This window comes from Lutjanus erythropterus, chromosome 3, assembly GCF_056507025.1.
Source record: "Lutjanus erythropterus isolate fLutEry1 chromosome 3, fLutEry1.hap2, whole genome shotgun sequence".
In the NCBI taxonomy this organism is placed as follows: domain Eukaryota; kingdom Metazoa; phylum Chordata; class Actinopteri; order Lutjaniformes; family Lutjanidae; genus Lutjanus; species Lutjanus erythropterus.
Window position 1 is genome coordinate 14615527 of NC_139319.1, and position 12351 is coordinate 14627877.

The window sequence follows — 12351 nt, forward strand, 5'->3', positions numbered from 1 at the left end:
GCAGCAGAACATACGGTGGCCATGAAACTCACATGGACCATATGAACCGTCGTATCTAGAACCAATGTTTGGTTTGTCCCTTCTGGGCTACTGTAGGAACATGGCAACATAAAATGGCTCATTTTAAAGTAAGAAAACAATATAACAATATAAATTCTTATTTTCAGTTGATTATACACTTATGAAAACATAGGAATATATCAAAAACTCAAGAACTGTTATAGAACCACAATTAAGTCCACAAATAAGACAAACAAAACTTACATAAAAAAAACCAAATAAAAACATATCCTTTGTTAAATAATAAATCTGATCAATCAAATTTGTTTCATAAAATTTGTTTTTCCTCTTTACTTGTTTTCCCTCTTTAATAAAATGAAAATAAAAGTAGCCAAACAAATGCAGTGCAGTGTGAATACTAATTGGCCTTTTTTCTGACCTTTTTAAGTGGCAATAAATTGCTATGACTTGAAATCATGATATACATACACTATATTGTTAAGTTGATGCTATTTATTTTATTTAATGCTATTTAAATTCCAGGAGGGATCAGTTTGATGGGCTGTGTCATGTGAACCCATGACGTGAAATGTGTTATAAGAATAGGTTTCAGAATGTAAAATAAAAGAAAGAGACAACTAAAAATGTTGGATTTACAAATTGCAGATATATAACCATGCTGGTGAAGGTGACTGCAGGAGTTTAAGAATAATCATAACTGACTTCTGTGTTAAAGTGATTGTGTCGGCTCTGAACTGTCAAGAGAAGCTCTGTTGTCCTGTATTTGTCAGGATGTTACTTATGATGTCAGCACCGAAAAAAATCTAATTGATTTGTGTGAGAATATTGTTTTTCATTTTTTCATCATCAGGTGGATCAAACCTTCAAAATAAAGACAGACATTTGTTTTGTTGTTGTTTAGTTATGAAGCTAAACGTGTGTAGCAGGACATTAGCGTGGAGGCAGAACGGACAATCCACTTATTCAGATGGGACGTGCACTGCATGCACATCACAGCCAAATGCAGGGTGTGTGCATGTGTCTGCATGTCCGCATGTGTGTGTGTATGTGTGGGAAGTGGTGGTCCGTGGAGACGTCTGGCCTTTGCCAGGACATCTGGTACCTGTCACAGCACTTCATGTGTGTGTGTATGAGCACTTCATCGGTGTGCCCTGCCCAGTTCTGCCCACCCATCAGGTACCTGGTTAGACCTTTAGTCAGGGCTGTAACACAACATCAGCAAGGGCCATGTAGGTGTCTAACGCAAGGAGTGTGTCAGGCTTGTGTCCCAGCATGGCGGCAGGAAGTCCTTGAAGAGGCGTGCAGCCTCTGCACGCGTCACACATTGAGGGTTTTTGGATTTCATCCAAGAGAGAGATGATGATGTGAGTGGATGAGACACGGCTGGCCTGAGGATGAGTCTGCCTGACTGGTGACCTCTTCACCACACATAACCCACTGCTCAATCCCATCTAATAAAGTGCTGCTTTGACACAACAGTAGGTGATGCATTATGGCTTTTCACTGGAATATCTGCACACACACACATGTACATATTTACAATGGATGTCAGGGGTTGACGATTTGAAGGTAATTACAGTGTATTTATTTTCTCCTGCTCTTCCCTCTGTCTCTCCCTCCAACTCCCGCCCCTCCAGATTGTGAAGCCAAGCCTCTAGCAGTGTAGTGCTGAAGGTGTGTTTGTGCTGTTATGCCCTCTGGCTTGGCTGCCAGCTTACTCCCACTGATCTGAGCCAGAAGGCAGACTGCCGAGGAATACCGATCACCTTGCCCAGACCGAATCCTTTGAGCTCTCTCTGGCATCTTTCCCCCTTCTGCCAGTTTCCTCCTCTGCTCCTCTCTTCCCCCTTCTGAAGTTGACAACAAAGACATCCTCAGGGTCCTCCTTGATGTGAGACCCACTCTTGATCTTTTTTCCCTATGTTTTTGTACCTTATAGTTGCACTACTTTCATATTCCGCTAGCACAATATTTACACACCAGAAGACAAAGAAACAGGGGTCTTTTCATGTAGGAACCCCTGCCAACATGTTAATCACCTGAAGACCTGCAGTGGTCATGCCGGCCCGGCAGAGGCAGGACATTAGTGAGATGCCTCTGCACCTCATTGCACCCTATTTGACCATAGCCTCAAGACATTTTCCAGTCTATCTATCTATCTATCTATCTATCTATCTATCTATCTATCTATCTATCTATCTATCTATCTATCTATGCACTGTCACTGGAGCCATGATATCCAATAAGACTTAGTCCTTCGCATATATCCTCCTTTCCTCTCCTCTCCTTACCCCTACCCCACCCCTCCTCAAGCCCCCCCAACACCCCACCACCACCACCACCAGCCCCCTGCTTCCATGAAGAGAAATCTCTGAAGAGCTAATTAGTGGTGGAATGGAGTCCAGGAACAGCCAACGGAGCTGAAGAAGGGAGATTGGCGCTGGTGCTAGCTTTATCGGTCAGGGCCTGACAGAGGGGTGACAGTGAGTGGAGGCAAACCACCGGCTCACAACTGACACAGACAATAAAGTGAGCCTCTGAGCCAGAGAGAAAGAGAGTGACAGACAGGCAGGTGAGGTGAAAAAAAAAAAAAAAAAGCTGGCTTCTAGGGGCTGTCCTGTGGCCTATAGGCAAACTGCACTGTCCCAGTCACTGAGGGAAGTTTCCCCAGTCCTTGCCAAAGCCCCGACCATCCCATCTGATGATGGATTACTGTGGAGAGAGGGTGCGGCTAATCCTAAAAATTCATAATCTTGACTTCAATTTCAAAACACCTGTTTCACATCACAGCAACTGGACTATTCAGAGGCAGTGTTTAGGTGGATGAAGTGGATAGATAGTATAAAAATAAACAAAAGCATTTCTAGAGTGTCCAGATAATATATAAGAAAAATTACATTAGAAACAGTATGTCACTGCACTTGGACTTCAAAATTCTGTATGATTTTCAGTTATATTATGTGTATTTTTTCCAAGCAAATAATGTTTTAATACAGCCATGGCAATAGTAACCATTATTCTGTTAATTATCCTCACAAGCAAGGTAGGAATTTGGAAGCTAAGGCAATTATTCTATCTGGACTGGACTATTCACATGCCAGTGTTTGTGCTAAACAATCCTTATAATACTAGACATTTCACTCTTCACACTTTGTACAAGTGTAGTAGTTTAATAGTAAATAAACATAAGAAACATTTGTAGAGGCTCCAAATATTACATAAAACATAAGCAAAAGTATGTAACTACAATTGGACCTATTTTTTTAATTTTTATTTTATTATGTGTTTTTTATCCACACTAATAAGATTTTAATATAGCCATGGCAATTGTAACCATTTGTTTTACATTTTTCTGTTAATTATCCTCACGAGCAAAGTAGGAATATTGGAGCAAAGGCAATTATTCTGGTATGGTTGTGTATTACATTAGTGTATTAATAAACTGAATGCAAATTAACATTATTATTGCAAAATCACAGAAAATGTTCTGTTGTTGGTGATGGGGTGGGGCTGCAAAAGGTTGGGAACATGTTCATGCTTTTTATATAATTAGTCAATTTTACTGGTATTGTTACTGTGTTATGGATTGAATGTGCCACAAAGTGAGCAGTTTCAAAACACCTGTTTCACTATTCATATTGTATGTTATTTACCTGACACTATTAGCACCTGTCTTGAAAGTAGCAAAGTAGAAGGAAATATGATTGTATCACAATAATTAAACATAAGCTATTTTTGTAGAGAATCTAAATATGATATTAAACATTAGCAAAAGTATGTAACTGCAATTGAACTTCACATTTTTGTACTGATTTTCAGTTTTATTATGTGTATTTTATCCATATTAATTAGATTTTAATACAGCCATGGCAATAGGAACCATTTGTTTTACATTTTCAGTTAATTATCCTCACGAGCAAAGTAGGAATATTGGAGCTAAGGCAATTATTTTGGTATGGTTGTGTATTACATTAATGTATTAATAAACTGAATGCAAATTAAAACAATATTATTGCAAAATCATAGGACATATTTTGTTGTTGTTGGTGGTGTGAGGCTGTATGTACAGTAACATGTTACTGTTTTTTAATTAATCCATTTTTTTTATTGGGATCATTAATATAGTAGTTTTCTTGAATCTAATTGAATTAAATGAATGATGATTGGGCTCTACCACAGCTCTATCTAGTACTGTGCTAACTGTTGCAAGTTATATTTTGTTAATAGCGTCAGCTTGTTCTTCATTAAACCATAAATATTAGTACTTTTTACAACTTAAGGATGTGAATTTATTTATTTATTTATTTATGAAAGTTAGATTTACCATGAAATCATGATCCACACTCGGAAAACTGCCGTAGAAGAAGATGGGGGAAAAAACAGAAGAAGCAGAAGAAGAAGAAGGAGTAGGAAGAGGAGGAAGAGGAGGACACGCCTTCACCCACCTTCGAAGGTAAACGTTGGAGAACTGCAAACAAATGACCACGGATGTGTGTGTTTGCTGGGACAAAATATTTCAATGACTTCGGTTAAGGATTTCTTCGGTTAAGGATCGTGACGATGCTAAAAGGTAAAAACAGGCGTGCGAAGTCGTCACAGTGAAACTAAAATGCTAGCTTTATTATTGTTAGCAGTTGATAGAATTGCTTTTAAATTGTTTGCCGCATACCAACATGTGTTGTGTCAAAGGTACGGCAGTCTGTGTGTTAATTAATGCTTACAGAAGTAGTCTACGTGGTTAGAAGTTACATGGAACTAGCTAACAGTTAGCTAAACTAGGTTAACGGTTAGCATAACTGTCACTGAAGCACGTCACTGCTGGTGCTGCTGGTGTGTGTTGTGGTAGCTATGTACTTAAGTAGCTTAATATTTCATTGCATTCCTTTCAGTAAACATGACTTAAATCCATGGACAAAAGAAATGAAAGTGGGCAGGGTAGTGTAGACGAGTCATTGTTTTGGTGAACCTTGATAAACGTTGGGAGCCCACAGAATTCATAAGGCTTTTGCAGTGATAATTAGAGCTATATTACTGATGGCTTTCATACTCAATCTTAACTCCAGATGTTTTGCGTGGTGCACAGCTGAGGCTGTCACTCTGTGGACTAGCAGAAATCGTCCAAAAAGCACTTGGCGATGGATTCAGCCCATCATCATGGAAAAATTAGCCAATTTTATTGGAGGAACTTTCTGCAGACAGTGCAGTGCATAGCCGGTATTGTGGCATCGTACTCCATCTGTGGATATATTTTCTTTTCTCTCTCATAAGCTAATCTAGCTAACTTTGGCTGCGAGCCTTCCGCCATTATGTTTGAATGAACGTCTGATGTCTGCACGTTAGCAGAGACACTCAGCCAATGGAGGCAGCGGCATGCTGTAACTGGTCACTCCTTTGACACTCCTTTCTGTAGTAACAGAAACGAAAGAGAAAAAACATATTGATGATAATAAAAAATGATCCGAGTTGGTGCTTGACTGATCGGGCATGTCTGGGCAGGGTTTGCTTGCACACCGGTCATTTTTAGTTGCCCCAGGCATTCGGGCAACCGATAATGTTGGACCCTGTAATTAAGGCATAAATGTGACATCTAGAGAAAATCTTACTACTTACTACTAATCGATAAACAGAAATGAAAACATTCCTTTATTGAATCACTGTATCTTCCTAGCCTGTCACAGTGGAGATGAGTCAGATAGTTAGAGGATGGAAACTGGTCCCACTTAAAGGGATAATTCAGGTTTTTGAAGTAGGGTTGTATCCATAGTTGCTGTATTACTGACAGTAGATGGTGGTTGGCACACCTCCTGGAAATGCGGCAGGATAATTTGTGTTGGTAGCTAAGCAGCAAAACATATTTAAGCTATCTAAAAAAAGGCCCACCTAAAAAAAATCAGTATCAGAGTGAGTGTATTTGGAATATTTTCACTGTTTTACCTTGCTGTCACACAGCCTTTTCTAATGGTAAACTATTGTTGTATAAGCCACATATAGCTTTATCCAAAGTAACCCTACTCCTCTGGCAAAAATAGTATTTTCACCTTGCACAGCACAGGAGTTGCTGGTCTACCTCTGCCTTGATTTTTTTTAGTTTGTTTGCATTATTTTGTGTTTTAAAGGGTAAGTTCAGATTCACCAAAGTCATACAATAACACAAACAAACCAACAGATTGTGGCAGCGATAGACCAAAAACAACTCTTTGACTTTTTGTCAAAGGAGTCTGGCTGCTTCGGGAAGAACTGTATAACAACTTAAATAACAGTGGTTTCCCATTGGAGGATGTGTGATGGCAATGTAAAGTGGTAGAAATATTCTAAATATAGTGTACACTTAAATAGGCCTTTTTAGGTGGTTAAAATTCATTTTGCTGCTGACCCTGTCCACAGCAGTACATTGCTTAGCTTCTTACAAGGGTACTCCAGCTGCTTCTCCAACATAGCTAAACTCATAATGGAAAAGTACCTCATACAACCCCCTCACAAAATCTGCACTATCATGTTAATAACTAATTCATGAAAATACAATAAATGTTCATCCATCATTGTTCATCCTTTCGGTATGGCTTGTGTTATGACATGGTGATGTCTCTGCAGGACCTTGAATGTGTGTTGCGTGCTGTAGCTGATTTGACTAAGACGGACATTTATGTTAATCAGACAGAAGACCAAGAAGCTGTTCTTGGGCCCTGGAAGGAAAAGATGTTTCCTAGGATTTGTCGCCTGTTCTGCCATTATTCCATTGCTCAAGCTACCAACACTTCATGTCCCTGTGGGAAACCTCCACCAACTGGTGAGTACTATCATACTGCATCAATAGGCCTTTTCTTACAGTAGACATTTTGACATGTAACAGGTGTAAATGTTAAAATTATTATTATTAACTGCCTAAGATTCACTGTTACACTGTCATGCCTTACTGCAACACTTGAACAGAACTGAGCCATTGTTAATGATATGAGCAACATGTTCAGTTTTTACTGTACAAATCTGAATGTATGTTGTGAAAAAGCCCTATGGTGTGTTTAAGGCATAGGTTTAGATTTATGTGGGGGTGATATGGATACATTTATACCAACTTTCAGGAAGCCTAAAATATCCCTACCAACATTTTAGTACTGCTTCTGTGTGCATGAGCACAGGCTTTCAAGCCTACAGGGGCTGACTGTTTGATACTGAAAAGATAGATTTTCAGCCACAGCTTTTTTCAGTGAAAACACTTTAAAAGACAACTCTATGCTACAGGCCCAGCACCAAACGGCAGATAAACAAAGTTAGCAACCATCTGGTGAACATGGTGGAGCATTTAGCAGCTAAGGAGTCACATAAATCCCACAGGAGTTGATGGAGACCAAAACAAAGCTGAAAGGAGACTCCATATTGGATTTGCATTCATCAGGTGGATGCAAATACAACTCCAAATGCTGCTCTGTATCTGCAGGATGTGTAAACTATTTGCATAATACTAACATGTCAGCATTTTCTTTTTAGTTTGTTTCTGCTGCTCTCAAGTGGCCCAAAAGTCAGTTTTTGTAGGTTTGTTGTATTAACTAGATTTAGCTCTATCCTCCACACAGTACCGTGTGAATACTCACAAGCTCCCAGCCAAACTCTGGTCTGGTATATAAAGCGTGTCATATTTATCTTATCTTAGCTCCTGTCAACTATCATCAAAGACAGAAGAAGCAGTGGTCAAAATCTGAGTGAGGAACACACACAGGCTTTTCCCTGACAGGTATCAGGAATGGTTTAAGAGTGAGAAAGTATCTAACATAAGAACAAAAGATTCTAACGATGTTTGCTCCACTATACTGTTGCTAACATGGCCTGAGTATGGGGAAAGGTCAGAGAGGTGGCATTACATTTTTATGATGATCATTTATTTATTTTGTCAAGTAAATCCAATCAGAATGCCTGCAAGCTACCCAGATAGCAAACAGGGATAATTAGCATCACTGGGAGAGGTGGCGTCTCCTCGTACTCTGGCCTCCACTTGCTTTTATCTGTAGAAGAGGTGAGGTGGTGGAGAAGCTAAATATTGATGGAGCTGCCCATACTCAGTGCAACTCAAACACACTGTCCAGCTTTGTTAAGGGCTATGTTTCACTGCTAGACTCTCTTCTCACATACACTAAGGATGACAGATTTAGTAACAATCATTTTTACTTAATTTTTCTCTCTTGACAGTAAATACTTACACTGTCCCCTCAAATTTATTTACCAAACAAAATATGTTTGTTTATCTTAGGCTGTAGTTTTGTCTAGATGAAAGAAAAAGAAAAACTTTTACTTCTTGCTGACTTGTTCCAAATGAACCAAAAGTTGTAAACATGTCGCACAAACTGAACTGCAAAACCAACTGTTCGATGAGTTAACTGGAAAGTGTGGACTTTATTTGTTGGACATTATTCAGATTAGTTGAAACTGCAAATTGACCTTGTTTTGTAAAAAATAATGATGTATAGCTGAAAAGAACAGAAATGAGACATGTTGCGCCATGATATGGAGTAATTTATGATTGTCAGACCTTGGTTGCTATATCAGTTGAAGTTTTATGTAGTTTAGTGTGTGTGTGTTTTTAAACATCATTACTATATCAACAAAAAGTAAGAATGAAGATTCTTGTTCATCTGTAGGCATTTCTACGTGAACTAATTAGTTTTCAAAGCTGCGAGTTTTTATCCTCCTTTTAAATCAAGAATATTATGCTTTGTCTGCTAAAGTTTACACCAGGGATTGTTGCAGACATCCCTTGTGTGTTCAAACTCACCACCTCTGCGATTCCCCCGAAAGAGTTCAGTTGCATGCTAATTAAATCGTGTTTTCACAGGATGTGCCGATAAGGAAATTAAGACTCGGGATGTAGACTTATCTGTCCAAATAATCCACCCCCAAGAAATGTGTTATAATACTGTGTGTAAACTTGACAGCAAAGGTGTCAAAGTACACTTTTTCTAGGGTACTTTGGTTTGCAGTGGCTGATTATCTGGCCTTTTGAAATAATTGGGCATTGGCTGATGGCTGCACTCACAGGGCCAATAACAGAAAAATGTTCTGGAGGCAGCCATGTCAGTGTAGCTGCTGTGGAGTGATGTTAGCACTACCCCTTGAGAGTTTTATGAAAGTGGTGAAAAAGTTATTTTTTTTAGCCCTGTACTATAACTGTCATTTATCCTGGTGTAAATGTCTGCCTAAATTTCCTTAGTCACCGCCACATTTTCTAAATTTTAACTCATTTCTATTCTTGTAAAGGACAGCAAAATTAATCTAAAACTGTTACTGGCTAGTATTGAGTATATACAGCTCTGGAAAAAATTAAGAGACCACTGCAAAATGATCAGTTTCTCTGGTTTTACTATTTATAGGTATGTGTTTGAGTAAAATGAACATTTTTGTTTTATTCTATAAACTGCTGACAACATTTCCCTCAAATTTGAAATTAAAATATTGCCATTTAGTGCATTTATTGACAGGAAATGACAACTGGTCAAAATAACAAAAAATATGTTTTCAGACCTTGAATAATGCAAAGAAAACACATTCATATTCATTTTTAAACAACACAACACTAATATTTTGATTTAGGAAGAGTTTAGAAATCAATAATGGTGGGATAATCTCAATCTTTAATCACAGCAGTGTTTTTTATAATCTTCCTCATATTGGTCGACCATTCCTGAAAAGCACCGTTTTATTCATCTATTCTGGTTTACAGTTTCACACCTGTTGCACCCGTCCACAGCAAACAAGGATTTTTCGATGTAGTCAGAAGTGTGTTCCATTGCACCTGTATCAATTCAGCAAGGTGAGAACTTAAGCACATGAAGTGAGAAAAAACAAAATTCATAAGTTAACACCATTGTGTGATTAATATTAAGTTGAACACAAGTGTAACAATTATTCTGGTTCAGGAGTGGTTTAGTTGATCTTATATTCAGAAATGGACTGAGAGCACTGCTCTGCTCCATGTTCCTTTATTATGTTTGACTTCTCTCAATTTCCATTGCAGTTAAACAACCATTGTCTAACATTTATAGGGAATTATTGGCAGAATATGTCAGAAAGTGAATATGATATTCGTAAGTATGAATTCAGTAGTTTATAATCACCTGAAAATTAGAATTGTTGCATTTTCATTACCTTAGAATGAGCCATTTATCTCTACAGAAGATGTTGTAAGTCCTCTTCCTTAGAGGTTGCTGAATTTCATGGACACTGTAGTTTCTCCTACACGCTTGGAAAAGGAGAGTACACACACTGGTCATTTAAGTTTGCAATTAGGGTTTTAGACCAGGTTTACAAATCACTGTAACCTTTCACACTATTAATCTGTCGTGCTCTCTGCACATTGATGCAGACGAAAAAACTCTGATGTTTTGACTAACAACATAAGGCTTGAATCCAGAGGTAGTTTGGTAGTAAATAATGCTTGGATAACATGCAGTACAGTATTTTGGAAATGCTTCTTGGCATCGCAGCTACATCATGCAGAGTCCTGGTGTGCTTTTTGTGTAGTGCCCATTGTAATGTATGTCCTTTCTCATTGTGCTGCAGTATTCTCATGGATGCTAATCATAATGCCTGTTAGAGCCCCAGGGCTTTTCTAAAGGCACCCAGAGTAGTAATATTGATTAGAAATTGTCTCCTGAGTACTAGAGGTCAATTTGAATTGCTGAAGTCTGTTTACCTCTATTTGGATTAATACTGCTTGTAACTGAAAAGACCAAAACAAAAAAGGACAACAGATTTAAGTGGACAGACTGGGGAACTGTTTCGTCCTCCAAACAATGATTGATGGTTGTCCAAATGAGAACAACTGGCAAGTGAAATTCAGTCCTTCATTCTGGCTCCCGGGGAGTGGTATGGTCCTGTTTTTGCGCTTTAGTTTCACTCAAGACAGTCTGTGTATACCTTAGGGTGTGTTGAATCATTAATGGTGCCCTAATGACAACTGGAGTCCTAGATATAAGAATGACCTTAAAAACATTGATCTTTTTTTGATGATCACTTTGAACTATAAATCTATTTACATTTGACCCTGGAAGACTGATCTAGCATTTGAGTTGAAAATCCAAATTGGTGACACTATGTACAGTTAAGCCCCTTATTTAACTTCTGTTATTTATAGCTTCATTAATCAATATTATTAAAATCACTGCATATAATGTGAAAGGGGTTGCTTTTAATAGTGAACCAACACTGCAGGACTACAATATGGAATGTTTTATCCTCTAACTTGGTTTTTAGAGCTTCCACATTCACTCTGTGGTTCACTTCTCCTTTACTTCTCATTTTATGTTTATATAAATACTCATCATCATAAAATCTAAAGCCTAAATTTTCCTACCAAACACTACTACAATTTGTCTGTATTGTAATCAAGAACAGAGAAAGACATGTCTTACCTTGGCTGGTTCCCAAGTGAAAAAACATGTCAGGGAGATCTGTGATTTGCAATCCCTCTATAATTTGGTTGATGACCTTCCCAATGCAATTTAACAAGGTTACATTCTCGAGTAACAGGCCATGGCAAACCAATCAAACATTCCCTAACAAACAGAAAATCACAGATGTTTGGCAGGGCTTGATATTCAGCTCTTTCAGCCACTTGCCCTTCCAGCAAGTAGCTGAAATGTTTTAGTTAGTCCCTGTTTATGTAACATTACTACAAGGTTTTCTTGTTTTTGAGTTAGGTTAAAGACAACTAATATAGCCTAAAACTGGAGGTCTCCTAAATAGTTTTCAGGGCTGTGGAGCTGGAAGCTGCAGGGATCAGATGATTGATCACGTTTTCTCTAAAGATGTTTTTCACCATGGCAAAAAAATAGCAATGACTTGTAGCTTCTAACTAGCTAGCTTTGAGTACAGTGGAGTGGATAGCCCCGTAGGGTCATGTAATTGCCACTGAAACAGCAATATAACAATATTCAGAAACACTGGCCAGTTTTAAGTGGCTGGAGGAACATTGCAAGCCAAAAGCCAAGCCAAGATGGTTACTCATTATTCCACTGTGCAGTGCGTTTGAGATCAGAGCTGCCACGCAGTCAGAAATATTGGAAAATAGATAAAGACATCATGTTTATTTTTCATTTGCCCAATCGGACAACTGCATGAAGCGCTCCACTTGCCCAAACATGGAGTTGGCTTGTCTCTAGTCCTTGTCTTGTTTAGCAATAACATGACTCAGAATTCACTGGACCATCTATGTATTTGTTGTTATTGTGTGTATTTGTTTGCTGAAATGCCTTCATTTTGCAAGAGCTCCTTAGTAGAACTGTGGGACTCAAAAAAGAACTGAATCATGTGTCATCTCAGCAATTTTCCCTTGGATGAACG